Genomic DNA, 27,199 nt, shown 5'->3' with positions numbered 1-27,199 from the left:
CCTACCAGGCTCCTCCGTCCATCGGATTTTCCAGGCAAGAGTACTGGAGTGGGGTGCCATTGCCTTCTCTGAGAAATAAGCCCAGGATCAAGCAAATAAAGCAGGTAAAGAACCTGCTTGCCAGTGCAGGAGACACGGGTTCCATCCCTGGGTTGGGAAGATCTCCTGGAGGAGGGCATGGCAACCCACTGCAGTATTCTTGCTTGGAGAATCCCCACGAACAGAGGAGCCTGGCTGGCCACAGCCCATGGGGTCACAAAGAGTCAGACATGACTGAACAGTCAACTTAGCATGCACACACAAGCAAATACACTGAGGATAGTGAAGCAGGAAAATGGAACCAAAGAACTCAATTCTGAGGCCAGCACTGAATTGCTGAATTAACCTTGAAACCATCATGTGAAATACTAACCCCCGTATTGGTTTTTTTGTATGTTGTTTGCTTGATTCTTTTCTTTGGAGTATAACTGCTTTACAAGGCAATTATATTTCTGCTATACAACAAAGTGAAACAGCTACAGGAGAAGGCAATGGCAACCCACTCCAGCACTCTTGCCTGGAAAATCCCATGGACGGAGGAGCCACTTGTAGGCTGCAGTCCACGGGGTCGCTAAGAGTCGGGCACGACTGAGCGACTTCACTTTCACTTTTCACTTTCATGCATTCGAAAAGGAAATGGCAACCCACTCCAGTGTTCTTGCCTGGAGAATCCCAGGGATGGGGGAGCCTGGCGGGCTGCCCTCTCTGGGGTCGCAGAGAGTCGGACACGACTGAACCGACTTAGCAGCAGCAGCATACATATATGCCCTCCCTCTTGAGCTTCCCTCCACCCTCCCCTTCCAAGTTTCAGTTGCCTTTTGTTTCTAACAATCAAAAACACCCTCACTGATAGATGCCTACACCAAGGCTCACTAAGAGTTTGAGGTCCTACCAATTCCTCGAAGCTGAAAGAGAATGTGTCCAGTGGTAGGGATGAGATCCACAGCAAGACATTGGGAGGACATGTGACTGGAACCTTTATAATGACTTCTTGTCAATTACCAATCCGTGTCCCAGCTCTGCCCCCTCTGCACCCTGACTGTAACTCACCACAGCAGAAAGTTAAGCAGCTGATATCCTTTGAGACATATTCAAGAGGTAGATAATGGGTGTGCTAGGATGAGAGGAGTAAGGAAAGTGCGGATTTGAACGCATTTATCTCCTCTGCTCTGCTTTAGCAATTCACAAAGTACCAGCTGTTAAAAGGCTTCTCCAAATTTAGACTTTAAATAAACTGACTCATGAATCTTTAAGGCTTGCGGAAAAGAAAACTTAACAAGGCAATTTTTTTCAGGAATGGAGGCTGGTGAGAGGCACAAGCCATAGATAATAGTACTTAAATCATCTTGTTCAAGATGTGAATTTCATGTGAGGTTTTCTATTCTCAGAAAACAGACATATAATAAATGATAACACCATCTCATTAGACAGAAGGTCTCTCTTCTATCTGCCTGCAGGTTTATTCTTCAAGAACTTGTTTCCTGTAGGCATTAAAAATAATTACCTTTAAATGTATAATATGAAATGTTAAGTGAAAAAATCCATGCATCACATTACATATATACTGATTCCAAAAACAGTGCACAAGTGCTCAGTGAGAAGACAAGCAGTGAATTTGGGAAGATAAAGATCCTTAAGATGTGTTTTAATGAAGTTGCCTTTTGTATGAAGTTAAGTAGCTGGTGAATATGTGTATATTTTTAATGAAGTTTTTACGTTGTTAATGAACATATGAACATCCTCAGACATCCATAATTACAATTTTTTAATTTTTCTCTTTTTTGGCCACACCAAAAGGCTTGCAGGATCTCCGTTCCTCAACCAGGGATTGAATCCGAGCAGTGAAAGGCCAGAATCCTAACCCCTGGGCCAGCAGTGAATGCCTCTCTGCAATTGTAAGTTTACCAATACCACTCAGGGACCTTTTTCCTTTAAAGAAGGAAGATCAGTCCTGCAAATATCTGAAAGCCAACTGCATGCCAGGTGCGGTGTAGGTCTGAGGAGAATTCAGCTAGGTTTCGGATAGAGCCCAGGTGACCCTGAATTCTTCGTAGAACATGGAAAGTGAGAGATGGGAAGGAGGATGAAGTGAACCTGTTAAGAATGTGTAATCTAATCAGAAAGAGAGAGGAGTATAAGAGGGGTAAAAACACAATTATATAAAGCACACAACCAATGATGAGAAAGAGATATGAAAAAAAAAGAGATAAAATGACAGAAGTCTTTAAAAAAAAAAAAGAGAGATCTTATTGAGTTGAGAATTTCAAGAAAGGCTTCTCAAGAGAGGTGTCACTACAAGGGGCTCTTTAAGAATGAAGAATTAGGTAGATGGGATTTTCAGATAGTTGGAACAGCTTAAGCAAAACCAAAAAGAAAAAAAAAAAAAAAAAAAACTCCAAGAATTCCAAACTGGGCTGAAATGACAGGTGCATGAGTGCTCAGGCGTGTTCGACTCTTTGCGACCCCATGGACTGCAGCCTGCCAGGCTCCTCTGTCCATGGGACTTCCCAGGCAAGGATACTAGAGTGGGTTGCCATTTCCTGCTCCAGGGGATCTTCCCAACCCGGGGATGGAACTTGCATCTCTTGCATTGGCAGGCAGATTCTTTACCACTGAGCCATGTGGAAAGTCAGAAATACAGGGTATGCACAGACCAATCACGAGTTAATAAACGAAAAATGGACAGTGAGACCTGGTGGGGCTTGACACCAGGCTGACGCACCTGCCTTGGTCTAACAGGCAAGGGACGGTGGGGTGAAGTAGGGTTTGGCAGTGACACACTGGAGGTGCACTTTAGAAAAACGAATCTGACAGCCCTGGGCAAAGAGGTCTGGACCTAGGAGAAGGTCGAGTGAAGACCTCTGCGCTAACTCGGGGCAGAAGCACAGTGTATAGCCCGAGGACTGGCAGCATGCCTGCATGGAGTGGGCAGCTCCACAAATCTCTGTTAAACTGAATTAGACCTCTTCGAAGGGATCAGATAGGTCTGGTGTTTTTCTGAGCTTTTGACACTCTCCTAACGCACATTTAGGCACTAAATAATGATGCCAACTGTCCCCTAAATGAGGCTCCCCCTGCCTCTGTCTTCTGCTACAAGTGATCCAGTCCAAGGAAAGAGAGATAAAGCACCAAAGATCAAGAGAAACACTCTCATCTTCCCATTCCCGATAAAGAATGTTCTCTGTCCCGGAGCAAACATTAGGAAAGCACAGTGGTCCCTCGGCTTCCACGGGGGACTGGCTCCACGACTCCTACAGACAGCAAAATTCACAACACTCAGGTCGCTCACGTGAAACACCACAACACACTCAGCCTGCCACATCCAGGTTGGGCATCCTCGGAGTCAACCAGCTGCACATTAGATTGGTTGAACCAGCAGACGAAGAACCTGTGGATATGGAGGACCAGTTCTACAAAAGATCAGTGCAAACTACAGGAAAGGCAGAGTGGGGAAGAGCTACGAATCCAAGAAAGAACACCTCATGGGCACAGTATGAAACAACATGCTATATCCTCCTACACTCCGACTGGCCCTAAAAATTAACAAAAACGTATGCCCATATAATCAACAAGAAATCAGACGTGGAGAAAAGTGCAGTTAAAAGTACAAAGTGATTCTCAGAATAGATGGTTCTCAGAGTATATGAAAGGGTATCTGCATTATTAGGGAGGACACACTGGATGTTGAGGCAAAGAGACAGGATGCTTCCAACAGACTCTCAAATGGATCACGAAAAAAGTGTGCGTGTGTGTGTGTATAAAAGTGCTTAGGTATATACATGTATATATGATAAATGTGTGCAGATATAAACATGTGTGAAAAGATATACACATGGAGAGAGAATTATAAAAGCAAATGGGGCAGAATGCAAATCAGTGCTAAATTTTGGTGAAGGACCAATGAAAGTTTCTTATACCATTCTTGCAACTTTCCTGTAACTTTGAAGGAACATCAAGACAAATAGCTGTTTATATGTGTGTGTGTGTGTGTGTGCGTGGTCAGTCGTGTCCAACTCTTTGCAACCCCATGAACTACAGCCTGCCAGGCTCCTCTGTCCGTGGGATTTTCCAGGCAAGAACACTGGAGTGGGGTGCCATTTCCTCCTCCATATAAAAAGTCCATGTTGCACAGCATTCAGGACCTTACTTCCCAGACCAGGAATCAAACCTGTGCTGTCTGCACTGGGAGTGTGGCATCTTACCCACTGGACCACCAGGGAAGTCCCTCGCTCTTGCTGATCATAAGCTTTTGGCCTCTTCCATCAACTGGGAAGTTCCTGCAGAATACAGGACCCAGATGTCTGGGCCCAAACACAGCTGCCCAGGGCCAACCTCATCCTCCCCTGGGTAAGGAGGATCCTGACCCCTGGCCAAGGTGCTTGTCATTTGCACTCCAGGGATGCCAGGGGTCCTCTTAAGGGACTCACACAATACAGGAACTGCTGTCTGATCCAGTGATTGGAACTCAAGAACCAAGAAGTGGATAGAAATGTCCTGCCCACGCAGGGTGTCCAGAGAAGTCCAGGTCCCAGCTGGGAGTTTTCTGAGAAGGTTATCTCATAAACAGCACACCCACCAATTGCCCCAGGGTTCAAGTTAGGAAGAGCATGTCAGGCAGGCACTGTGATGTGTATTTTATCTTCTCAATTGAAGTTTATTCTCCCCAAAGCCCTGGGAGGTAGAAAATTTTCCCTGTCTGTTTTAGTTGAGGAATGAGACTCAGAGACGTGAACACACAGCCAGTAACAGGCAGGGCAGGGGTTCACATCCAGATGTCTTTCTCAAGTCACTGAAGATTTTTTTGTCATAAAGTGTTTTTACATTTTACTCTGGTCAGGCTAAATATCAATAACGTCAGATATTCAGATGACACCACACTTATGGCAGAAAGCAAAGAACTAAAGAGCCTCTTGATGAAAGTGAAAGGGAAGAGTGGAAAAGTTGGCTTAAAGCTCAACATTTAGAAAATTAAGATCATGGCATCTGGTCCCATCATTTCATGGCAAATAGATGGGGAACCAGTGGAAACAGTGACAGACTTTATTTTTTTGGGCTCCAAAATCACTGCAGATGGTGACTGCAGCCATGAAATAAAAAGACACTTACTCCTTAGAAGAAAAGTTATGACCAACCTAGACAGCATATTAAAAAGCAGAGACATTACTTTGCCAACAAAGGTCCGTCTAGTCAAGGCTATGGTTTTTCCAGTGGTCATGTATGGATGTGAGAGTTGGACTATAGAGAAAGCTGAGCGCCAAAGAATTAATGCTTTTGAAATGTGATGTTGGAGAAGACTCTTGAGAGTCCCTTAGACTGTAAGGAGATCCAACCAGTCCATCCTAAAGGAAATCAGTTCTGAATATTCATTGGAAGGACTGATGCTGAAGCTGAAGCTCCATTACTTTGGCCACCTGATGGGAAGAACTGACTCACTGGAAAAGACCCTGATGCTGGGAAAGACTGAAGGCAGAAGGAGGAGGGGACGACAGAGGATCAGATGGTTGGATGGCATCACCGACTCAATGGACATGGGTTTGGGTAGACTCTGGGAGTTGGTGATGGACAGGGAGGCCTGACATGCTGCAGTCCATGGGGTCGCAAAGGGTCGGACACGACTGACCCACTGAACTGAACTGAACTGACTTGGCCAGGCTTCCCTGGTGGCCCAGTGGTGAAGAATCCGCCTGCCAATGCAGGAGACACAGGTTTGATCCCTGGGCCAGTAAAACCTCACTTGCCGCGGAGCAGCTAAGCCTGTGTGCCACTCTCGAGCCTGTCCTTTAGAGCCTGGGAGCTGCAACGACTGAGCCCCCGTGCCGCAGAGCCCGTGCTCGCAGCAAGAGGAGCAACTGCAACGTGAGCCCACGCAACGCAGCCAGAGAGGAGCCTGCACACAGCAACAAAGACCCACACAGCCAGAAGTGAAGGAATAAGTAACATTTTTAAATTTACTTTTGTCAAAGTAATACACAGAGCTGAACAAGCACCAGGTACCCCTGAAAGTTTCTACAAGACAGTGGCCGTGTTAGCTTCCCCTGGGAGGGGAGTGAACTAGCTGGGAAAAGACACTGCACAATAACTCCTTTCAAATTCTGGCCCATATGAACATACTAGCTATTTTAAAATAACTAAATAAAATCACTCTAAATGTAGATTAAAAGTTGCAAGAAAGAGGAAATTATATATTGATAAGATCTTTGAAATCCACTGTTAAATGAGGAAAAAAAAAAAAAAGACCCAGAATGGGATAAATGGAATGTTACCATTTGTATAAAAGGCAGCGAGGAGAAAGGGGAAGGGGAGAGAAATATATAGATTATAGACATAGACGGGCTTCCCTGCTCACTCAGATGATAAAGAATCTGCCTGCAGTGCAGGAGACTTGGGTTCGACTCCTGGGTTGGGAAGATTCCTGGAGGAGGGAATGGCAACCCAGTCCAGTATTCTTGCCTGGAGAATTCCATGGACAGAGGAGCCCGACAGACCACAGTCCACGGGGTCTCAAAGAGTCAGACAGGACTGAGCAACTAACACACACGTGTAGACACAGATAGATATGGATATGCACACATATGTGTAGCTATCTCTACATATCTGCACTGACATATAAGAACTGGAAACATTTGGAGCTTCTCTGCAGGAGGAATACGGTAAAGGGAAGTTCACATTATAAACTCACGTATTTTTAATTTTGAACTATGTGAATATATTACCTATTCAAATATATAAATAAACAAAATACAAGTGCCTTTTAAAAAGATGCTAAAGGAAAATAATAGGCCAAGCATATGGTTTGGGGTAGCTCAGAGCAGAGGGACACAGAAAATGGAATAAAGACCACCTGGCAGGGTGCTGCCCAGATGCAACCCCACAGGCCGCTGTGCTTGGAGAGCTGCCTGTTTAGAAAGGAGTTGTTCCAGACCAGCAGAGCTGGGGGCTTGGAAAGCACGTGCTATCAAGTTGCAGCCTAAATTGGATAGGAATTTCCCCTAAAATAAACTATGTAATTTACTTCCAACAGACAATTCCCCATTGCCCTGTTCTGCACATTGATACTGCTCATTCTAATATTTAATTATCTGGCACACAGTCCATCTGTCCGGCATCTGACCACCACAGCCTGCAAAGCCCTGGTGAACAGCTCCAGCAGCTGACAGAAACCCGCTGCTCAGCAGGACGTGACCAAATATAAGCAACATCCCACCACCTTCATCCGCAAGGCGCCCGCCCTTGGAGATAATGCCTACAAGGCATTCACAGGTTGTGTCACCGGAAGGAAAGGCAGTCTGGTTTGGGGGGTTTTTTTTTTTTTTTTTTTTTAATGGTAAAATACACAGAACCTAAAACTTACCATCTTAACCATATTTAAGTGTACAGTTCAGTACCAAGTGGTGCTGGGAAAGATTGAAGGCGGGAGAAGGGGACGACAGAGGATGAGATGGTTGAATGAGATGGTTGGCTGGTTGGAGACTCAGTGGACATGAGTTTGGGTAAACCCCAAGAGTTGGTGATGGACAGGGAGGCCTGGCGTGCTGCAGTCCGTGGGGCCACAAAGAGTCGGACACAACTGAGCAACTGAACTGAACTGACACTCACATTGTTGTGTTACCAACCTTGTAAACTCTTCATTCTGCAAAACTGAAACCCTGTCTGTCCCCACTAAACAACTCTCACGCCCCAAACCCAAGCAACTACTATTCTACTTTCTGGCCTATGAATCTGACGCCTCTAGACACCTCTCCTGAGTATAATCACACAATATTTGTCCTCTTGTGTCTGGCCTATTTCATTTAGTGAAATGTCCTCAAGGTTCATCCATGTTCTAGCCTCTGCCAGGACATCTGTTCTTTTCAAGACTAAAGAACATTCCACCATACATGTATACCAGGTTTTGCTGAGCCATTCGTCTGCTGAGGGACACTTGGGTGGTTTCCGCTTTCTGGCTCTCGTAAGGCTCTTAAGAACATGACGCCTCTTTGAGAACCTGTGAAAAGATTCTTGCACCTATGCGATATTTTTAAGACTTTCCAAGGTGCTCATCTAAGACTGTAGAGGACAGCAATTCAGAATAGGGAAATGGAGCTTCCTACCTGTCTAGACTCAGCCCCTGTTAAACTTCATGGGGACTGAGCAAGTTCTCAGACAACAGCAGAAAGATAACAACCTCTAGGGAAGCCAGAAAAAGAAGGTACCTTCCAGAGCTCACCTGACTTTCTGGCTATCAGAACACCAGGCAGGGGACCCCTGGGCACTTCTATCTCCCTTAAGGAAACACACAGTTGCTCTCAGAGCCAAGACCTCGGCTCCACTATCCATTCAGTCTCTAGCGCAGGGGCGGGGTGGGGTCGGGGGTTAGCATTTAGGAGGGCACATCTACTTTTGCTGCTTGTGTCTGAAACTGCCACACGAACTGTGATGAGAAATGTAACAGATACTTGCATCTGAAGGGAAATAGTAAGAAAATAGGACAGGGCTTCCCTGGTGGCTCCTGGGAAAGAATCCAGCTGCCAATGCACGAGTCACAGGTTCCATCCCTGGTCTGGGAAGATCTCACGTGCCATCCGGCAACTCAGCCCCTGAGCCACAGCTACTGAGCCTGTGTCCAGCGGCACCAACTACCGAGCCTTACAGGCCCTAGAGCCTGAAGTCAGCAACAAGGGAATCCAGCGCCATGAGAACTCCGCGCAACACGACTCGTGAGTAGCCTCTGCAGTTGGCAACTAAAGAAAAGCCTGCTGCTGCTGCTGCTGCTGAGTCGCTTCAGTTGTGTCCGACTCTGTGCGACCCCATAGACGGCAGCCCATCAGACTCCCCCCGTCCCTGGGATTCTCCAGGCAAGAATACTGGAGTGGGTTGCCATTTCCTTCTCCAATGCATGAGAGTGAAAAGTCAAAGTGAAGTCGCTCAGTCGTGTCCAACTCTGTGCGACCTCATGGACTGCAGTCCACCAGGCTCCTCCGTCCATGGGATTTTCCAGGCAAGAGTACTGGAGTGGGGTGCCACTGCCTTCTCCAAAAGAAAAACCTATGCAGCATCAAAGTCCCAGGAAACCCAAAATAAATTTTAAAAAGAAATTTTTTTTAAGCAGGACACAAGTGGAGTTAAAGATTGTTCTGCCCCAGAACTTTAAAGATAATGGACTAAGGAACTCCCAGTCTAATGGAGGGAAACGAACTCTTGTTACAAATAACTCAAAGACGCACATATCCATCCACCTGGAGCCCTACTTCTGTGTCTTAAGAAGGCATGTCCACATGTAGGTGATCACCACTAACTAAAACGGGCACACTGTTAATCAATTATGCTCAAAAATAAAAAGGTAAACAAAGGCAGGTGGAAAGAAGGCAGTTAAACACAGCACATGGGAAGAGCACCTGGCTGCCAGAAACCTGGATTTCAGCCCAGCACTCCTTGACAAGCTTGTAGGTGACTGGGCCGGTAACATCTTCTGAGACTCAGTTTCCTCATCCATAAAACGGAAAAAACTACACCTACCTGCAGAATTGAGCTCACAGTGAAATTAACTTCACAGGTGAAACTGAAAGTGCCTCACAGCGCCTACCATGGGAACAGACCCCTGGCCGACAAAGCTTTCCTCTCCTTCTGTTCACATCAGACTCAACACACAAAGCTTTGGGTTGGGGGGGGGGGGGCGGCGGGGGGGGCGGGGCTTCCCTGGTGGCTCAGACAGTAAAGAATCCTCCTGCAATGCAGGAGACCTAGGTTCAATCCCTGGGTGGGGAACATCCCCTGGAGAAAAGAACGGCTACCCAATTCAGGATTCTTGCTTGGAGAATCCCATGGACAGAGGAGCCTGGTGGGCTACAGTCCATGAGGGTGCAAAGAGTCAGACACAACTGAGCGACTAACAATTTCCAAAAAGGGTATGTTGTTTTCAGAGGTGGGAATAATGTGTGTACAAGCTGGGAACACCAAGGCGGACAACGGGCTTGGGAAGAGGCACGGAGCAGATTGTCCCAAAGAGCCCCTGGGGACACCCACCTTGGAATTCTAGCCTCCAGATGGATGAGAGAATAAATGGTGTCTTAAGTCACCTAGTTTTGTTACTTTGTTGCAACAGCCCCAGGAAAGGAAAGTTATCCTCCTTCCCTCCATCCTCTCAAAGGAAAAATGAAATTTCTGACTTGCCGGAAGAAGTAGGACACTTTTAAAATAAAAATAACATCCCAGGAAAGGTACTTTTTGGTAAAAAGCCTCTGCAGAAGAAGGAGAAATACGAGAAATTCAGAGGCGTCTCACTGGTCTTCCTTCTCTTTTGCCTCCCCTTCCTCTCTGCCCGCTCCTTCTGGGAGCAGCCACCATTTGGGGTTCCTCATTCTTCCCAGAGGGATGAAGACACGCTAAGAATGACCTTCTAACACAGTCCAGAAGGTCAGAGCGATGAACCCTCACCACTGCACAGGCAGGGTCACACCCCACATACTTTCCACCTCCCCAGAGACCTTGAAACACGCCCCCTCAATAAGACTGGGGACCATGTTTTGTGGCAAAGAGGAGGAGTGCCTGGATTTTTTTTTTTTTTAATACAATCTGCTGGCAGTCGACCACAGGGATGGAAAGAAGACAAAGACGAGTCAAACCAAAGCAGCAAATCACTTTCTAAATGCCTACGTAGGGATTTCCCCGGCAGTCCAGTGGTTAGGATTCTGTGCTCCTGATGCAGGGGGCACGGGTTTGATCCCTGGTCAGAGAAGTAGGATCCCGCACTCCACATGGGGCAGAAAAAAATCTTTTTTTTTTAACATTTAAAATAAAATTTTTAAAGTCTATGTAGCTAGAAGGAATAGAAATGATGCCCGAGTCTGGCTTAACCAACCCACGCTAGCCAAGCGCAATCCCCTCTTTGGTCTTTCCTCTCTACGTGTGGTCTGACCATCTGCGTCACCTCAAAATTCATCGTAAAATCCTAATGCCTAAGAGGGTGATGTCAGAAGACAGGGCCTTTTGAGAGGTGCTTAGATCATGGGGGTGGAGCTCTCCTGAGGGGGATTAGTGCCCTATAGAGACCCCCACGGAGCTCCCTTGGCCCTTCCATTAGAGGACACAGCAAGGCTCTGGCAACTTTGCAGCCCCCAAGCATGCTGCATCCTGCGTCAGACATAGACTGGCGATTCAATTCACATGATACATGTTAGAATGTCTCTTTCCCTGTCTTGCATACAGGGTCGTCATTGCCATCTTCCTAAATTCCATATATGTGTTAGTATACTGTGTATAGAACCCCCGAACCCAGACTTCCAGGCTCCAGAACTGTGAGAAATACATATCCATTGTTCTGAAGATACCCAGTCTCTCGTATTTCTCTACAGCTGCCCAAATGGACTAAGACAACCCTACTATTCCATTAACACCAATGGTATTCTCGCTGGAATCCACAAAATCCATTCTGTGGTTTGAACCAGGAACAAAGAAGCCATGTGTTCGGATATGGGCGTCCAAACTCCCATAACTGGCTACAGGCACGGTTATCAGCCATCTGATACAATTCAACCGGAGTGAAACTAGGAGCGGGCTCAGCTCTGACCATTGTTTCTCTTCTTCTCCCTTCTCTGTTCCACCAGATTTTCTAGCTTTCCCCTAGCTGTCCTGAGGGCTTAGGGGAAGTTTCCAGTGTCAAGGAATGAAACTGCAGTAAGTAATGACTCCATAGTGCTGGTTCTAATAAGGTCACCAAACCAGTCCACCAAGTGGCATGTCTTAGAACAGTGAAGGGAGAAATACCAGATGGGACACTCTGGGACCCACAACCCCAGCCAGGAAGCAAGAAAGAGGCACTGATTTCTTCCTCAGCCACCAGACTGGCACCACCTGAATCCAGGGCAGCACCAAGCGCGAGGGCAGGAGGTAGAACGAGGGGTAGCGTTCCCGCTGGGGGAAAGAGGAAACCATGATGCTGAGATAGCGAGTTAGGTGAGAGGAGACTCTGCTCAGTTCAGGAAGCTGCCTTACGATGCTTCTCACCCAGATCATCGTCTTCGGTTTCCCGGTTCACCCGGGCGTGCACCTCTGATGCATTTCATAGCTTCCCTTTACACTCAGATCTTAATTATTCAAGGGTTGCTAATCCAGGTGGCAGAAATCTCCAGCTCTGGCTGCCTGCCACTTCTCTGCTAGGGAGCATCTCCACGTGAGGGAGGGCAAAGGAAGCTTAAGGAAAAGCAATCAGTCAAGCAAGGAATCCTCATATTCAAACCCCTTAGTGGAGTTAGGATGATGAATTTGCCTTGGCAGGAACCAATTCAAAATGGGGGGGGGGGGGGGGGGGGGGGGGGGGTTTGAAAGAAGAAAAGAAAGATCTCCAAAAGAAAATTCCAAGAATCTTACAACCTGAATATTGCCTTGCTAGAGATGATCCTGGACCCTATATTTGTTCATAAGAGACACGCGTTCGATTCCTGAGTTGGGATGATGCCCTGGAGAAGGAAATGACAACCCACCCCTGTATTCTTGCCTGGAGAATCCCATGGACAGAGGAGCCTGGCGGGCTACAGTCCACGGGGTCACAGAGAGTCAGACACGACTGAAGCACACACGCAGAGACAAGAGCTCTGGCACTGAAAATGACCTCAAGTCGCAAAAACGGTTCCTGTTGGCCTTCCCCGGTGGTCCAGTGGCTGAGAGTCCGCTTGCCAGTGCAGGGGGCATGGGATTCAACCCCTAGTCCAGGAAGGTCCCACAGGCCATGGGGCAACCAAGCCCATGAGCTGTAACAAGAGAAGCTACCACAACTAGAGAGGAGGCCCAGATTGCCACAACTAAAGAAAGCCAGAACGCAGCAAAGAAGCCTTAGTGCAGCCAAGAAAATAAAATGTTCCTGCTCAGCAACTGATCAGGCCTCCTTCCCCCAGCAGGCCACTCCGTACACTGCTCCACCTGCGAGGTGAACATACAGGTATGACAGGAGGCCTGCTCACAACTCAGGACCAAACCCATGTAAGGTGAGTCTTTAAAAGACAAAACAAAAATCGGAAGAGGCTTTGCTAGCTGTGGTCCACTGTGTGAGTACGGGAGTCAGGTCCTGATTACATGCATTCAGGGAGGGGGGCAATGAGGTCAGTTATACTGCAGAGTCTAACACTGAGCTTTGAGAGATCAGACAGGCCCAGTGCCCATGGTCCCGGCAGAGGCAAAGACCTTGTCTCAAGGGTTCACACCCCAAGGCTATGCCCTCACACCACCAACCTCCACCAGGCTTGCTCTGCAGAGTCTTGAATGAACAACTCCACACATCACCCTAAGAGGACCAATCCCAGGCTCTGGGCAAGACACCAAGATCCACTGAGCATGAAGCAGATGTGGGCAGTGACCCAGGGGTCTCTATGGGTGATGACCTGCAGCTTAGTCCTTTCTTTATTATTTGAATCTTATGCGTATGCCTCTTGCTTGACCACCACTCCAAGTTTCTAGAAAGCTGTCTTTCCATCTCAGTGGCCTCACTCCAGGACAGATGGCCCATAACCTCAGGGAGTGCTCGCTCCAATCTACTCCCATGATAGAACTTGTCTCGGTCAAACTGCCGGAGAGCTGATGTTTTGTCAACTATCAAATGTGAAAGCCGAAGTGGCCCCTTCCAACTCTAAAACGCTCATGACAGTTCAATGCACCAAGTGCTCCAGGTATTCCGATGAAGGAGTTTAGATCAGCCCACCCATTTCCCAGAGCAGATCTCTGATTAATGCCTACCATGTATCGTTTGCAAATGGATAAAAGATTCAGTGTCTCTCCTCTTGATCATGCCCAATCCAACAGCAAACAAGAGTCTGAATCTTCCAAAGGGAGCTTGACTTTGTTCCAGGTGAGGTCTGAGCAAGCCGATGGTTGGCCTGCTGTCTGTCTTGACTTGCCAGGGGAGTTACAGGTCCCTGCTTGCCTACCAAGGCAAGACAGGGCAACCTGGAATATCAGCATACAACTGTGTTTGAGAAACCGATCAGCCTGAGATTAGTTGTGTTTCACATACGTGCCCAGTCATATCCAACTCTTTGAGACCTCACGGACTGTTGCCTGCCAGGTTCTTCTGTCCATGATATTCTCCTGACGAGAAAACTGGAATGGGTTGCCATTTCCTTCTCCAGGGGATCTTCCTGACCCAAGGACCCAACTCTCTTCTCCAGCATTTGCAGGCAGATTCCTTACCACTGAGCCATCTGGCTCAGTTGCATGAGTTGCATCTGCAGGCAAAGGAAGAGCTTGATTTAATCTTCACTGAGAAGATTAAACCGGCACATCCGGAAGAGTGGGCAGGTCAGCTGAGAGCAAAGAATCCACTCCTTTGGGGTAACTCACATTCTTATACTTTCCAAGGATGGGCTATATTTTGGCAAAGAGAAGACGGCTCCGAGCAGGCAAGATCTCTACCAGAAGCCGCCACACTGAGAACAAGCCCCATCCCTCCACGTTCAAAAATGCTGGTTTGAGAAAAGAAAGCAATATGGGTGGCTAACTTATATGCAGAGTACATCATGCAAAATGCCAGACTGGATGAAGCACAAGCTGGAATCAAGATTGCTGGGAGAAATATCAATAACCTCAGATGACACCACCCTTATGGCACAAGGTGCCACAGAAGGTAGCTTCTCTTCTCCCCAGAAGCTAAGAACCTGACTACTACACTCCGCTCAGCACAAGAGCTATTCCTTCCCTGACACAGTGAGACAGAAATGATTCCTCTTTCTTTTTTTTTTTTTTCGTGGAGCTGTACAGCTTATAGGATCCTAAGTTCCTTGACCCTAACCCTAGTTCCCTGACCAGAGATCAAAATTCAGGCCCCAAGTAAGAAAGTGCTGCTGTCCTGCTGACTAACCACTGGCCTGCCAAGGAATTCCCAGGAATGATTCCTCTTAAAGAAACTAGAAAGTACCTTCTAAAAACTTCTATTAGGTACTGACAGGCCTGTACTAGAGACCTCAGAAGGACCAAAACACAAAGATAATGGCCCTGCCATCCAGGGACCTGGGACACAGAAGGGCTGGACCAGCCTAGCGCAGTGGGCATGGCATGCACACAGCTCAGAACAAGCCAGGGGCAGTCACAGCGCAGCCACTGCCCCGCTGGGCAACCGCGAGCCCAAACAAGCTCCTTCACCTCTCGCTTCCCGTTATCCACAAAACAGCAACCACAAGTCCGCGTCACGGTGCTGACATAAGGTTCCGATGACTGAATCCATGCAAAAAGCGTAACTATATACAGGAGTTACTATGATCAGCATAAGTTATTAGAATCCAAGACGACCAAGAACTACAAATGTTCAAATAAAGATAAAAGGCCAAGGAAATTTTTTGGGGGGTGTTTATTCATTTTTAAAAATTTCTCTTGGAGTTTAGTTGATTTACAATGCTGTGTTAGTTTCACGTGTACAGCAAAGTGAATGTTAGACATATACATATATCCCCTCGTTTCTAGATTCTTTTCCCATATAGGTCATAAGAGAGTACTGAGTAGAGTTTCTTGTGCTAAAGGGAAGCAAAAGACTTAGTCACTCAGTCGTGTACGACTCTGCAACACCACGGGCTCTGCAACGCTCCTCGGTCCACAGAATTCTCCAGGCAACAATACTAGAGCGGGCTGCCATTCCCATCTCCAGGGGATCTTCCCAACCTAGAGATGGAACGTGGGTCTCCTGCATTGCAGGTGGATTCTTTACCGATGAGTCACCAGGGTCCTTATTAGCTCTCTATTTTACATATAGTAGTGTGTACATGTCAATCCCAAACTTCCAATTTATCTCTCCTCTCAGAGGTCTCCCCCCTGGTAACCATAAGTTTGTTTTCTACATCTGTGAAGGAAAATGTTAAAACTAGGCAACATGAAACCTGGATTGGAGAGAAGAAAAACTCAGAAAAAATTAAATGTGTTCTTAACCAAATGAACTGATGACATTAAAAAAACTGGAGATTCTTGACCAAAACATGATTCCTTCAAACTCGCTGTCTGAAGCCAGTAGGGTCCGAAGAGCCCCCACCGAGTGTAGACATCGCAGAGAATTGTGAAGTAAGAAAAAAAAAAAAAAATGAGTGACTCAGCGATACCTTGTTAGATGCTTCAAAACTCTGAAGTTTTCTGAGCTGGAAAGATGCGCAGAGGTTACTGTGCCAGCTCCCTTTCAAAGCAGATGCCCACAATGGGAAACAATTGATTTGCTCAAAAATCCCACAGCTAGCTGGAGACAGAGCTCTGATTACAACCACAGGCATTGATAACTACCCAGACGCTTTCCCCTCAGTCCAGCTTTTCCTCTCAATGGGCATTCACCAGCCCCTCTGGCTGCTTTCCCATTCATCTCTCCCTTCCTTTCCTCTGGAACATTCTTCAAACCCACTCACTCTTTCACACACACAATCCATGCACAGAAATGTGGTTTGATTTGGGCTGTTTAACGGGTTTGTTTTTCTTTTTTTTTCCATCCTTCCATAACATTTTGCACATGTGCAGGTGTGGTAAGCTACACAGAACATTATGTATCAGGACTGTCCTGGCGGTCCAGCGGCTAAGAATCTGCCTACCAATGCAGGGACACGGGTTCGATCCCTGGTCGGGGAAGATCCCACGTGCCTTGAGGGCAACTAAGCCTGTGCACCACAACTACTAAGCCTGTGCTCGAGAGCCCACAAGCCCAACGACTGAAGCCCTGGAGACTGTGCTTCACAAGAGAAGCCACCACAATGAGAAGCCCACGAACCACATCGAAGAGTAGCCCCTGCTCACCGCACCTACAGAAAGCTCAGACACAGCAACAAAGACCCAGAGCAGCCAAAAATCAGCCAACACTAAAAAATGTAGCACTTTCACCAATGTTTTATTTCATTTTTCATTCACTGGGTTTTTTGGAGGGGGGCTGTGCTGGGTCTCCCCAGCTGTGCAGGCTTTTCTCTGGTTGCCGGGAGCAGGGGCTACGCTCCATTGCCACACACTGGATGCTCACAGCAGGGGCTCCTCTTGCTGTGGACCAGGGGCTCTAGGCACGGGGCCTCCAGTAGCTGCGGCACCTGGGCTCAGTAGTTGCAGCTCGAGGGCCCTAGAGCATGGCCTCAGTAGTTGTGGCACACAGGCTTAGCTGCTCTGAGGCATGTGGGATCTTGCTGAACCAAGGATCGATCTCGGTACAAAGGTTACAATCATTCATGAACTAAAGTCGTGGTCCCTTGTCTTGATAGGGGACCAGTCTAGTGGGACAGACAGGAATCAGATCTCGGACAAATATCTGTATTTCTCCCAAGGTGAGTACCATGCAGGATCTTTGGAGAATGCGTATGTCCTCCAGAAAGGCACAAAACTGAAATGTCCAGACAGAAGTGTGCTTTTATCAGAGGCTTGACGAAGCAAAGAATAACAACAAGAGACATTTAGCAGGGAAGAGTAGGACAAGGGAGTAGGGGAGAGACACAATCAAAACAGTGATCTGGGGGACTCCTGTGGCCGCCCAGTGGTTAAGTCTCCAGGCTTCCACAGCAGGGGTCTGGGTTCAGTCCTTGGTTGAGGACCTAAGATCCCACATGCCACAAGGTATGGCCAAATTAAAAAACAGAAAGAATTAGGTCAAACAAAGAGGGAACAAACAGACAATAATAAAATCGATGCAGGCAGCCGTGCCCCTAACATCAATCAAATGGGAAGGCATTTCAGGATGGCAATGCAACGGGAGTGGTGGGGGGGTGTGGAGGGTCCAGTTGTGTCCCCCGCAATATATGCTTAAGTCCTAACCCTGGTACCTAGGAATATGATCTTATTTGGAAATAGGGACTTTGCAGATGATGACATCAATCCGCAAACTGTGGAAAATTTTTAAAGAGATGGGAATACCAGACCGCCTGATCCGCCTCCTGAGAAACCTGTATGCAGGTCAGGAAGCAACAGTTAGAACTGGACCTGGAACAACAGACTCATTGCAGATCGGAAAAGGAGTACGTCAAGGCTGTATATTGTCACCCTGCTTATGTAACTTACATGCATAGTACATCATGAGAAATGCCGGGATGGATAGAGCACAGGCTGGCATCAAGATTGCCGGGCGTAATATCAATAACCTCAGATATGCAGATGACACCACACTTACGGTAGAAAGCAAAGAAGAACTAAAGAGCCTCTTGATGAAAGTGAAAGAGAAGAGTGGAAAAGTTGGCTTAAAACTCAACATTCAGAAAACTAAGATCACGGCATCTGTTCCCATTACTTCATGGCAAATAGATGGGGAAACAATGAAACAGTGAGAGACTATTTTGGGGGGAGGTTCAAAATCACTGCAGATGGTGACTGCAGCCATGAAATTAAAAGGCGCTTGCTCCTTGGAAGAAAAGTTATAACAAATCTAGACAGCATATTGAAAAGCAGAGACATTACTTTGCTGACAAAGGTCGGTCTAGTCAAGCCTATGGTTTTCCCCGTAGTCATGTATGGATGTGAGAGTTGGACTATAAAGACAGCTGAGCACCGAAGAACTGATGCTTTTGAACTGTGGTGTTGGAGAAGACTCTTGAGAGTCCCTTGGACTGCAAGGAGACCCAACCAGTCCATCCTAAAGGAAATCAGTCCTGAATATTCATTGGAAGGACTGATGCTAAAGCTGAAAGTCCAATACTTTGGCCACCTGATGTGAAGAACTGACTTGTTGGAAAACACCCTGATGCTGGGACAGATTGAAGGCGGGAGAAGGAGGGGACAACAGAGGATGAGATGGCTGGACAGCTGGACAGCATCACCGACTCAACGGAAACGAGTTTGAGTAAGCTCCCGGAGTTGGTGATGGACAGGGCGGCCCGGCGTGCTGCAGTCCATGGGGTCACAAAGAGTCGGACATGACTGAGAGAATGAACTGAACTGAACCCAAAACTAGGAAGAAGCTACGGTGGATTCTTTCCTAGGGCCTCCAGAGGGAGCATAATTCTGCCAACACCTTGATCTCAGACTTCTTAGCCTTCTGAACTGTGAGAATAAATCTGTACACTGTTTTAAGCCCCCCAGTTCAAGATAGCTTCTTACTGCAGCCCCTGGAAACTAATACAGGGCAGAATGTGGAAAAGGCCCAGACTGGAATTATTGTGTGTCTTTTCTTGGGATGTGGAGGGGAGAGAAAGAAAAATAAAGAGGTAAACTTTCATCTCGAAATTCCTATCCAAGTACCCAGTTATGATCCAGGCCTGCTTACCTTAATCTCAGTTTCCAAATCTGATGGATAAGTAGGTGCCTGCGTTTCAATACCCCAGGGTGGGGGGCGGGACCTCTTCCAACCACTTCACCAGGGGCGATTCCAGAGTCTAAATACCAGAGGGAACAGGGACACTCCTGGCATGCTCCAGGTATGACATGCTGAGGAAGGGTTAGCAAACAGGGTGAGTTTGATCACTCCCCTCTCCCTCCAAGGTCTGGAACACATATTTCTAGTGGAGTCAGGTGCTGAGCTGAGCCCCACCTGGTGTTCCAGATGGTACTCCGATCTTCCCAAGCTTTATGTCTGAATACACTTGGGGTATATTTGATGGAGATCGCAGGGATGGAGAGCACTCCCCACTACAGTTTCCAAGCGCAGTTCAGTCACTCAGTCCTGTCTGACTCTTTGAGACCCCATGGACTGCAGCACGCCAGGCCTCCCTGTCCATCACCAACTCCGGGAGCTTACTCAAACTCATGTCCATCCAGTCAGTAATGCCATCCAAACATCTCATCCTCTGTCAGCCCCTTCTCCTCCCACCTTCCATCTTTCCCAGCATCAGGGTCTTTTCCAGTCAGTTCTTCCCATGAGATGGCCAAAGTATTGGAGTTTCAGCTTCAGCATCAGTCCTTCCAATGAATAATCAGGATTGATCTCCTTTAGGATGGACTGGTTGGATCTCCTTGCAGTCCAAGGGATTCTCAAGAGTCTTCTCCAAAACCACAGTCCAAAAGCATCAATTCTTTGGCGCTCAGCTTTCTTTATAGACTGACTTTCAGGACCGCCACGAAGGCTTGCCTGCAAAGACAGGAGTGCCCGCAAAGAGAGTCTCCTTGGGGAGCCACGGAAGAGCAGCAGGCAGCGCCCCTTCGTGCGACACGGAGGATGCTATGGGATCCCCAGCCCGGAGGAGCACTTCCAGTTCTGCCACCGTCCTGCTGGGCCCCCAGGGCCACGTGAGCGCCAAGTCACCTGCCAGGCACGGGCACCACCTCCCACCCGCTCCACCAGCGCCCAAGTGTTCCAAGCACCCGTCATCGCGCCTCCTCTGCCACTGTCAACACAAACGCCCACACCCAGGAAGGAAGCAAAAAAAATAACCAGGCGTCTCAGAGCGATGCCTCATCCCCTTCCCCAGGGGAGCTGAGAGCCTCTGCCATCCCCTGGAGGGCCTGAGACTCCACAGAGCGGGGAGGAGGGGAGCAGAGGGGAGGGGAGGGGCCGGGACAAGGGGAGGAGCGCCAAGGAGGGGCGGGGCCGGGAGGGAGCGCCAGGTCCACGCCCAGGGCTTTGTCCGCGGAGTCAAAGGCAGAGCATCTTTAGAAGGGATAAAGTTGGAGGCTTTTCGAAATCAGTGAAGGCGGCCCTGTGTGTCCCTCTCCCAGGAGACCTAGGCTGACAGCTCCTGCCACTAGCAAGTTCCCAGGTGCCTCTAAAGCCCGCAAACTTGGAGGATGAATCAGACAGCCTCTGCCTTCTGCCTCCAGGGCCCTCCCCTGCACAAGAGGCGTGTTTATTTCTCTCAGGCAGATATATCAGTGCTGAGCTGGAAAGAAGCCAAAAGCTGCCTTTCCATATAATCCAAGCGCAGAACTAGCATCCTAAGGTAAAGAGTCTCCCTGCAATGCAGGAGGCCTGGGTTCGATCCCTGGGTCAGGAAGATCTCCTGGAGAAGGGAATGGCTACCCACTCCAGTCATCTTGCCTGGAGAATCCCATGGAAAGAGGAGCCTGAAGAGCTACAGTCCACGGGGTCACAAAGAGTCAGACATGACTGAGTGACTAACCCTGGCATTGTGGGTTCAACTGTGCCTCCCAAAAGTATGCTGAAGTCTTAAGCCTCATGCCTGTGAATATGACTGTATCTGTCCTCTAAGGCTGTCATAATAAAGAACCATAAGCTGTGGGGCTTAAATGGCATAAATTTATTTTCTCACAGTTCTGGAGGCTGGAGGTCTGAGCTCCGGAGGTCGGCAGGGCTGGTTTCCCCACGGCTTGTCAATGGCCACCTTCCCACCGTGTCTTCCTGTGTCCATGCATCTCTGATGTAAATGTGTCCAAATCGACTTTTCTCAGAAGGACACCAGTCAGACTGAATTAGGCCCCACCTAAGGGCCTCATGTTAACTTCATTACCTCGAACTTGGGTTAGATCCCTGGGTCGGGAAGATCCCCTGGAGGAGAAAGTGGCAACCCACTCCAGCTGAGCTACCAGGGAAACCCAAAGGTGGGGGACACACAACCCCAATCCAGCCTGTGACCTTATCTGTAAATCATTTACATTTTACAATTGGGTCTCTGCAGCAGTAGTGAGTTAAGATGAGGACATACTGGAGGAGAGCAGGTTCCTAACCAGTGTGACTGGGGTCCTTCCAACAGAGGCAGAGTTTGGAGTGACGGACCGACAAGCCAAGGGACACCAAGGACTGTCGGCAACTTTGCATCTAGGAGAAAGGAAGAGATTACCTAGACCCTTCAGTAGGAGCAAAGCCCTGCTGACCCCTTGACTTTGAACCTGTAGCCTCCAGAACTGTGGGAAAATAAATCTCAGGGCTTTTGGGGGGGGTCAGGGGGCAGTTCATGAAGTTTATTTTAAAGCACAGAAGTTTTCTCTATTTTTTTAAATTTATTACTTTGTTTTTGGCTGTACCGGGTCATTGTGGCAGTGCCTGGGCTCTTCGTCGCTGGCTCGGCCTTTCTCTGGTTTCGGTGTGCGGGCCTCTCATTGTGGCAGCGTCTCTGGAGCATCAGCTCTACGGCACTCAGGCTTCAGGAGTTGCTGCTGACAGGCTTAGTTGCATGTGAGATGTGGCACGTGGGATCTTAGTGCCTCGACCAGGGATCAAACCTGTGTCCCCTGCATTGGTAGGTGGATTCTTAACCACCAGACCACCAGGGAAGTCCCCTCAATCTGAGTTCTTTGAAGTCACCCAGTCTGTGGTACTTTGTTAGGGCAATCATAGGAACTAAAGCATAGGAGCCCCCGCTGGCACTGAAGGTTTAGACCTCTGAAGCCACTTAGCAATAAAGAGAAAGCCTCAACTGAAATTATTAACTTTCTAAATCAACTAAACTTCAGTTCAAACAATTAGCTTTAAGGGCTTTCCCGGTGGCGCTCGTGGTAAAGAACCCACCTGCCAATGCATGAGACTTAAGAGACATGGGATCAATCCCTAGGTCGGGAAGATCCCCTGGAGGAGGAAATGCAATCCACTCCAGTATTCTTGCCTGGAGAATCCCATGGACAGAGGGGCCTGGTGGGCTACAGTCCATAGGGTCACACAGAGTCAAACACAATGAAGCAACTTAGCATGCATGCAGCCCACCAGGCTCCCCCGTCCCTGGGACTCTCCAGGCAAGAACGCTGAAGTGGGTTGCCATTTCCTTTCCAAAGCATGAAAGTGAAAAGTGAAAGTGAAGTCGCTCAGTCGTGTCCGACTCTCACAACCCCATGGACTGCAGCCTACCAGGCTCCTCCATCCATGGGATTTTCCAGGCAAGAGTACTGGAGTGGGGTGCCATTGCCTTCTCCGAATCAGTTCAGTCAGTCACGTCCAACTCTTTGCGACCCGATGGACTGCAGCACACCAGGCTTCCCTGTCCATCACCAATTTCTGGAACCTACTCAAACTCATGTCCACTGAGTTGGTGATGCCATCCAACCATCTCATCTTCTGGCGTCCCCTTCTCCTCCTGCCTTCAATCTTTCCCAGCATCACTGTCTTTTCCAAAAAGTCGGTTCTTTGCATCAGGTAGCCAAAGTACTGGAGTTTCAGCTTCAGTATCAGTCCTTCCAATGAATATTCAGGACTGATTTCCTTTAGGATTGACTGTTTGGATCTCCTTGTACAAGTTAGCTTCAAATAAAATTCAAAAATTGATTTACAATCAGCAGAGTGACTGTCAGCACTGTCTCTATAGCCAGAATGCTTGAACTTAGATCCCTGCCCTGTCACTTACCAGGACTCAACCTTGGCCAAGTCATACCCTTGGGGCCTCAGTTTTCCTCATCTGTAGAAAGGGAATGATGGTGATGATATCATCTAGTTTGTACTATTATGAAAATCAAATCAGTCAATATTTATAAAGTATAATATGCCTGGTACAGACTCAAAGCTGTAAAAAGGTTTGATGGATCCTCACAAATAGTTATGCCACCAAAACTTCTCTCAGTTGTGTGTGACAGTCCTAAAACTCTTGGATCAGGCCTCCCGGACCCTGGACTGATCACATGCAACATCAAAAGTCACCAAAGTTCCAGGAAGAGAAGAGCAAAATGGAAAAACTTAACACTAAGGAAAAGAAAAAATTCGAAAGTATTAAAACCCTAAACTTAACATCTGGTTGCTAGGACAAGGAGAAACTATTTTTAAGAAAATCTCATTTGAGAAACCATGCGAAACTGAGGGGCAGTTCAAGCCGACTGGCAGAAATAGACACGAGACACCGTGCTGGCAGGTGCAGACAAAGGAGGACCGTGAGTTGGGGTCTAATGGGAAACCCGGCCCGCCCGGGCATGCAGCACAAACAATGTCTCACACAACGCCGACTCCATCAGGTGGGCTGCACTGAAACTGCTTATTCTACTTCAGTTCTTTAATGTCATCACAACTGTCTTAAATAAACCAACAAATACTCTATAACCCACCGTCGGGAAACCATAGCAACAACCCTCTGCAAGAGTCTTCCGGCGCTTTCTTTTCCCACACTATTTAACGTCAGGGACTAGATTCTGAGGAAACCTCCCAGTGCCTTCTTTGCTTTTCCAAAGTCTAAGATAATCACAGAGAACACATGAATGTTCTAGAACAAACTACAGAAAAAACTGGACGTTGCTTTAATGGAGTTTCAGCTTCAGCATCAGTCCTTCCAATGAATAGCCTGCAGAGTTTCGAGCGGGCTACGAGCTCTGTGCTAAAAAGTCAGAAAAGTGTATCGTTAACTTTTTTCAACATTATTCTTATGTCCTAGAGAGCAATTCATTGTAATAAACATTTATACACATGTGCCATATACATGTTCCATACATACACGAGCGCTTCCCTGTGGCTCAGCGGTAAAGAATCCACCTGCAATGCAGGAAACCTGGGTTCGATCCCTGGGTCGGGAAGATCCCCTGGAGGAGGGCATGGCAACCCCCTCTAGCACTCTTGCCTAAAGAATCCCACGGACAAAAAAAAAAAAAAAAAAAAGAATCCCACGGACAGAGGAGCCTGGCAGGCTGTAGCCCATAGGGTCGCACAGAGTTGGACACAACTTAAGGAGCTAGGCAGCAGCAGCAGCATACATACACATGTACCAGGCACCAGACACTATTTTAAGCTCTTCACAAATAACTCATTTAACCTCTATGATTATCCTGTGAGATAGATGTGTATTATACCCATTTTACAGATGAGGAAACTAAGGCCTGAGCTGTCACTTAACTTTGGACATGTGATTTCTCAGGTTCTTAGAGCTGGAATTCAAACCCAGGCAACTGACATCCTCACTCTTCCCCACTAGACCATGCAGTTCAGATTGCTCTCCTCATCAGTTTTCTCACCACTTCAGTCGCCCGTGTTCATCATTAAGCAGATTGCTTTTTGAGTTTCAATGCTACCATCTTGCAAAAGGCTAACTTGCTTTACTCATTTTTAGTTGAAGATGGCATCATCAACTTAGGCTTCCCTGATGGCTCAGACGGTAAAGCATCTGCCTGCAATGCAGGAGACCCAGGTTCAATCCCTGGGTCAGGAAGATCCCCTGGAGAAGGAAATGGCAACCGACTCCAGTATTCTTGCCTGTAAAATCCAATAGACAGAGGAGCCTGGTAGGTCCATGGGATCGCAAAGAGTTGAAAACACGACTGAGCAATTTCACATGGTCACCAACTCAATAGACATGAGTTTGAGCAAACTCCAGAAGATAGTGAAGGACAGGGAAGCCTGGCATGCTGCAGTCCACCGGATTCAAAGAGTCAGACACAACTCAGCAACTGAACAGCAAACAATTGAGACATAATTGGATACAACTTTATTATATTAGTTTCAGGTGTATATCTTTAATTCCGTGTATGTGTATATTGCAAATGATCCCCACAACATCCATCACCACCATGCAAACTCTGAATCACTACAGCTCAGCCACCAAGAGGGCAGGTGACCCACAAGCTGTCACCCTCTCGGTACTAGTCATTCCTTCCATGTTTTTTAACAGTGGAATCAGACTGTCAAAATAAGCTCCTTAGAAACCCGGACACACCTTTCTTGAAAAAGTTAAATTCTGAATTTGTTTTAAAGGCGTCTGTCTCTTATACAGGGATCATGCCTGTCAGGTACTATCTTTACATCAAACCAGATCTGCTTGTAAAAACAATGTTCCAGCACACTCCCCCAAAGGTCTGCAACAGAGGGACATTACTGGGGGGTGGTGGGGGGAGGGGTGTATGTAGGGGGGAGGATGTGAATCCCCTTGTATCTCAAAAGCTGTTCTGACAGCCCCCTTCTTTCACCCCATCCCCCAATTCCTTCCACCTCATAATCAGAGAGCAGAAATGAAAAACCGACTCCCCCCTCCCCACCACTGTAGAATCAAAGATGTCTGCCCCCAAACATAATACAAACCCAGGTCTCAAGAAAGTAAAAACTGCTTTCAACCAAGAAGGCAATTATCCAACCAAACAGGTTAAACAAGGAAATTTGCAAATTCCAGGTTCTTGCTTCTGGGGTTCTAAAGGTGAGCTACCAATACACAGGGTCAGGAATGCAGACTGAAAGTGTTACAAGGTAGAAAGAAAGTAAAAAGATTCAGTCTTAATGCAACCACAGTCCCGGAACCCTCCAGGATGTGAAATGCATAGCCCTTGCCTGTAGGTCTCGGTGTGGTCCCCACCCCCGGGGCTGAGCTGCCCACTCTGAAAGAAACAGGCCTCCTGGGGCCTGAAGCTGGCAGGGGGTTGGGGGGAATCACAGAACAAAGCTGATTTTGTTCAAGTGGAAAGCTTGTGTCCCATGTCAGGAGAGATGGAAAGCGAGATACAGCCACATCATTTCTTGCTTCCAACCCTCATTATTCGTATCACACGTGTACCTGCAGAGCCTCCAAACCCATTTCGAGATACTGACACAGAAGTGGATGGAATGACCTCGTCAGGTTTGCCAACAGGCACTTAGCTTTCCGCAGACATGACTGCACTTTTACAGAAACGTAAGATCCCTGTGCCCTCGAACAAAGAAAAAAAAAGACCCTTCAAGGGGTCTACGCTGGCTCCAAGGGCACAGGAATTTGTTTTCAGTCTTTGCATCTTCATGCTTCACCCACGGGCCACCCTTCCAAAATCATGACCTGGCATTCCATTCCCTACCCTGCCACACACACCGCGCTTCCCTGGAATGCCCCCTCTTCTTTTCTCCATCTAGGAAAATCCAACCCATCCTTCGAAGGCCAGCTGAACTCCTTCCACCTCTGGGAAGCCCTGCTGACCTCCAAGCTGAGTTAGACGGTCTGTCATCCATGACTCTCATGCACAGTGGTTCTCAAAGTGTGGTCACTGGATCAGCAGCATCAATATCAAAATTCTTGCCCTCCACCCCAGACCTGCTAAATCACAGTCTCTGAGCCAGCAATCTGCTTTAACAAGGTCTCTTATTAAATCAGGCTCGATGCCCATTCAACCTTGGCTTCCACTGCTGTAGATTACGATCAACGCTTTATTCCACCTCTACACACTTAGCACTTCTGGAGAAGGCGACGGCACCCCACTCCAGTACTCTTGCCTGGAAAATCCCATGGACGGAGGAGCCTGGTAGGCTGCAGTCCATGGGGTCGCCAAGAGTCGGACACGACTGAGCGACTTCACTTTCACTTTTCACTTTCATGCACTGGAGAAGGAAATGGCAGCCCACTCCAGTGTTCTTGCTTGGAGAATCCCAGGGACGGGGGAGCCTGGTGGGCTGCTGTCTATTGGGTCGCACAGAGTCAGACACAACTGAAGTGACTTAGCAGTAGCAGGCACT

At 47.7% G+C, this 27,199-nt stretch overlaps 1 protein-coding gene and 1 non-coding gene across 4 annotated transcripts in view; one reads left to right on the top strand and one right to left on the bottom strand.

Annotated features, from left to right (window-relative positions):
- TIAM1 (TIAM Rac1 associated GEF 1) overlaps positions 1-27,199 on the bottom strand; it is a 461,928-nt gene that overhangs the window by 388,479 nt on the left and 46,250 nt on the right. The gene's annotated exons all lie outside the window — the stretch shown is intronic.
- TRNAC-GCA (transfer RNA cysteine (anticodon GCA)) lies at positions 24,870-24,942 on the top strand. Its single transcript has one exon. It is a non-coding gene; the product is annotated as a tRNA-Cys (tRNA).

The sequence above is a fragment of the Ovis aries genome, chromosome 1 (genome assembly GCF_016772045.2).
Source record: "Ovis aries strain OAR_USU_Benz2616 breed Rambouillet chromosome 1, ARS-UI_Ramb_v3.0, whole genome shotgun sequence".
Lineage (NCBI taxonomy): Eukaryota > Metazoa > Chordata > Mammalia > Artiodactyla > Bovidae > Ovis > Ovis aries.
The sequence above is the reverse complement of the archived record's forward strand: the minus strand, read 5'-3'. Positions and strand labels throughout refer to the sequence as shown.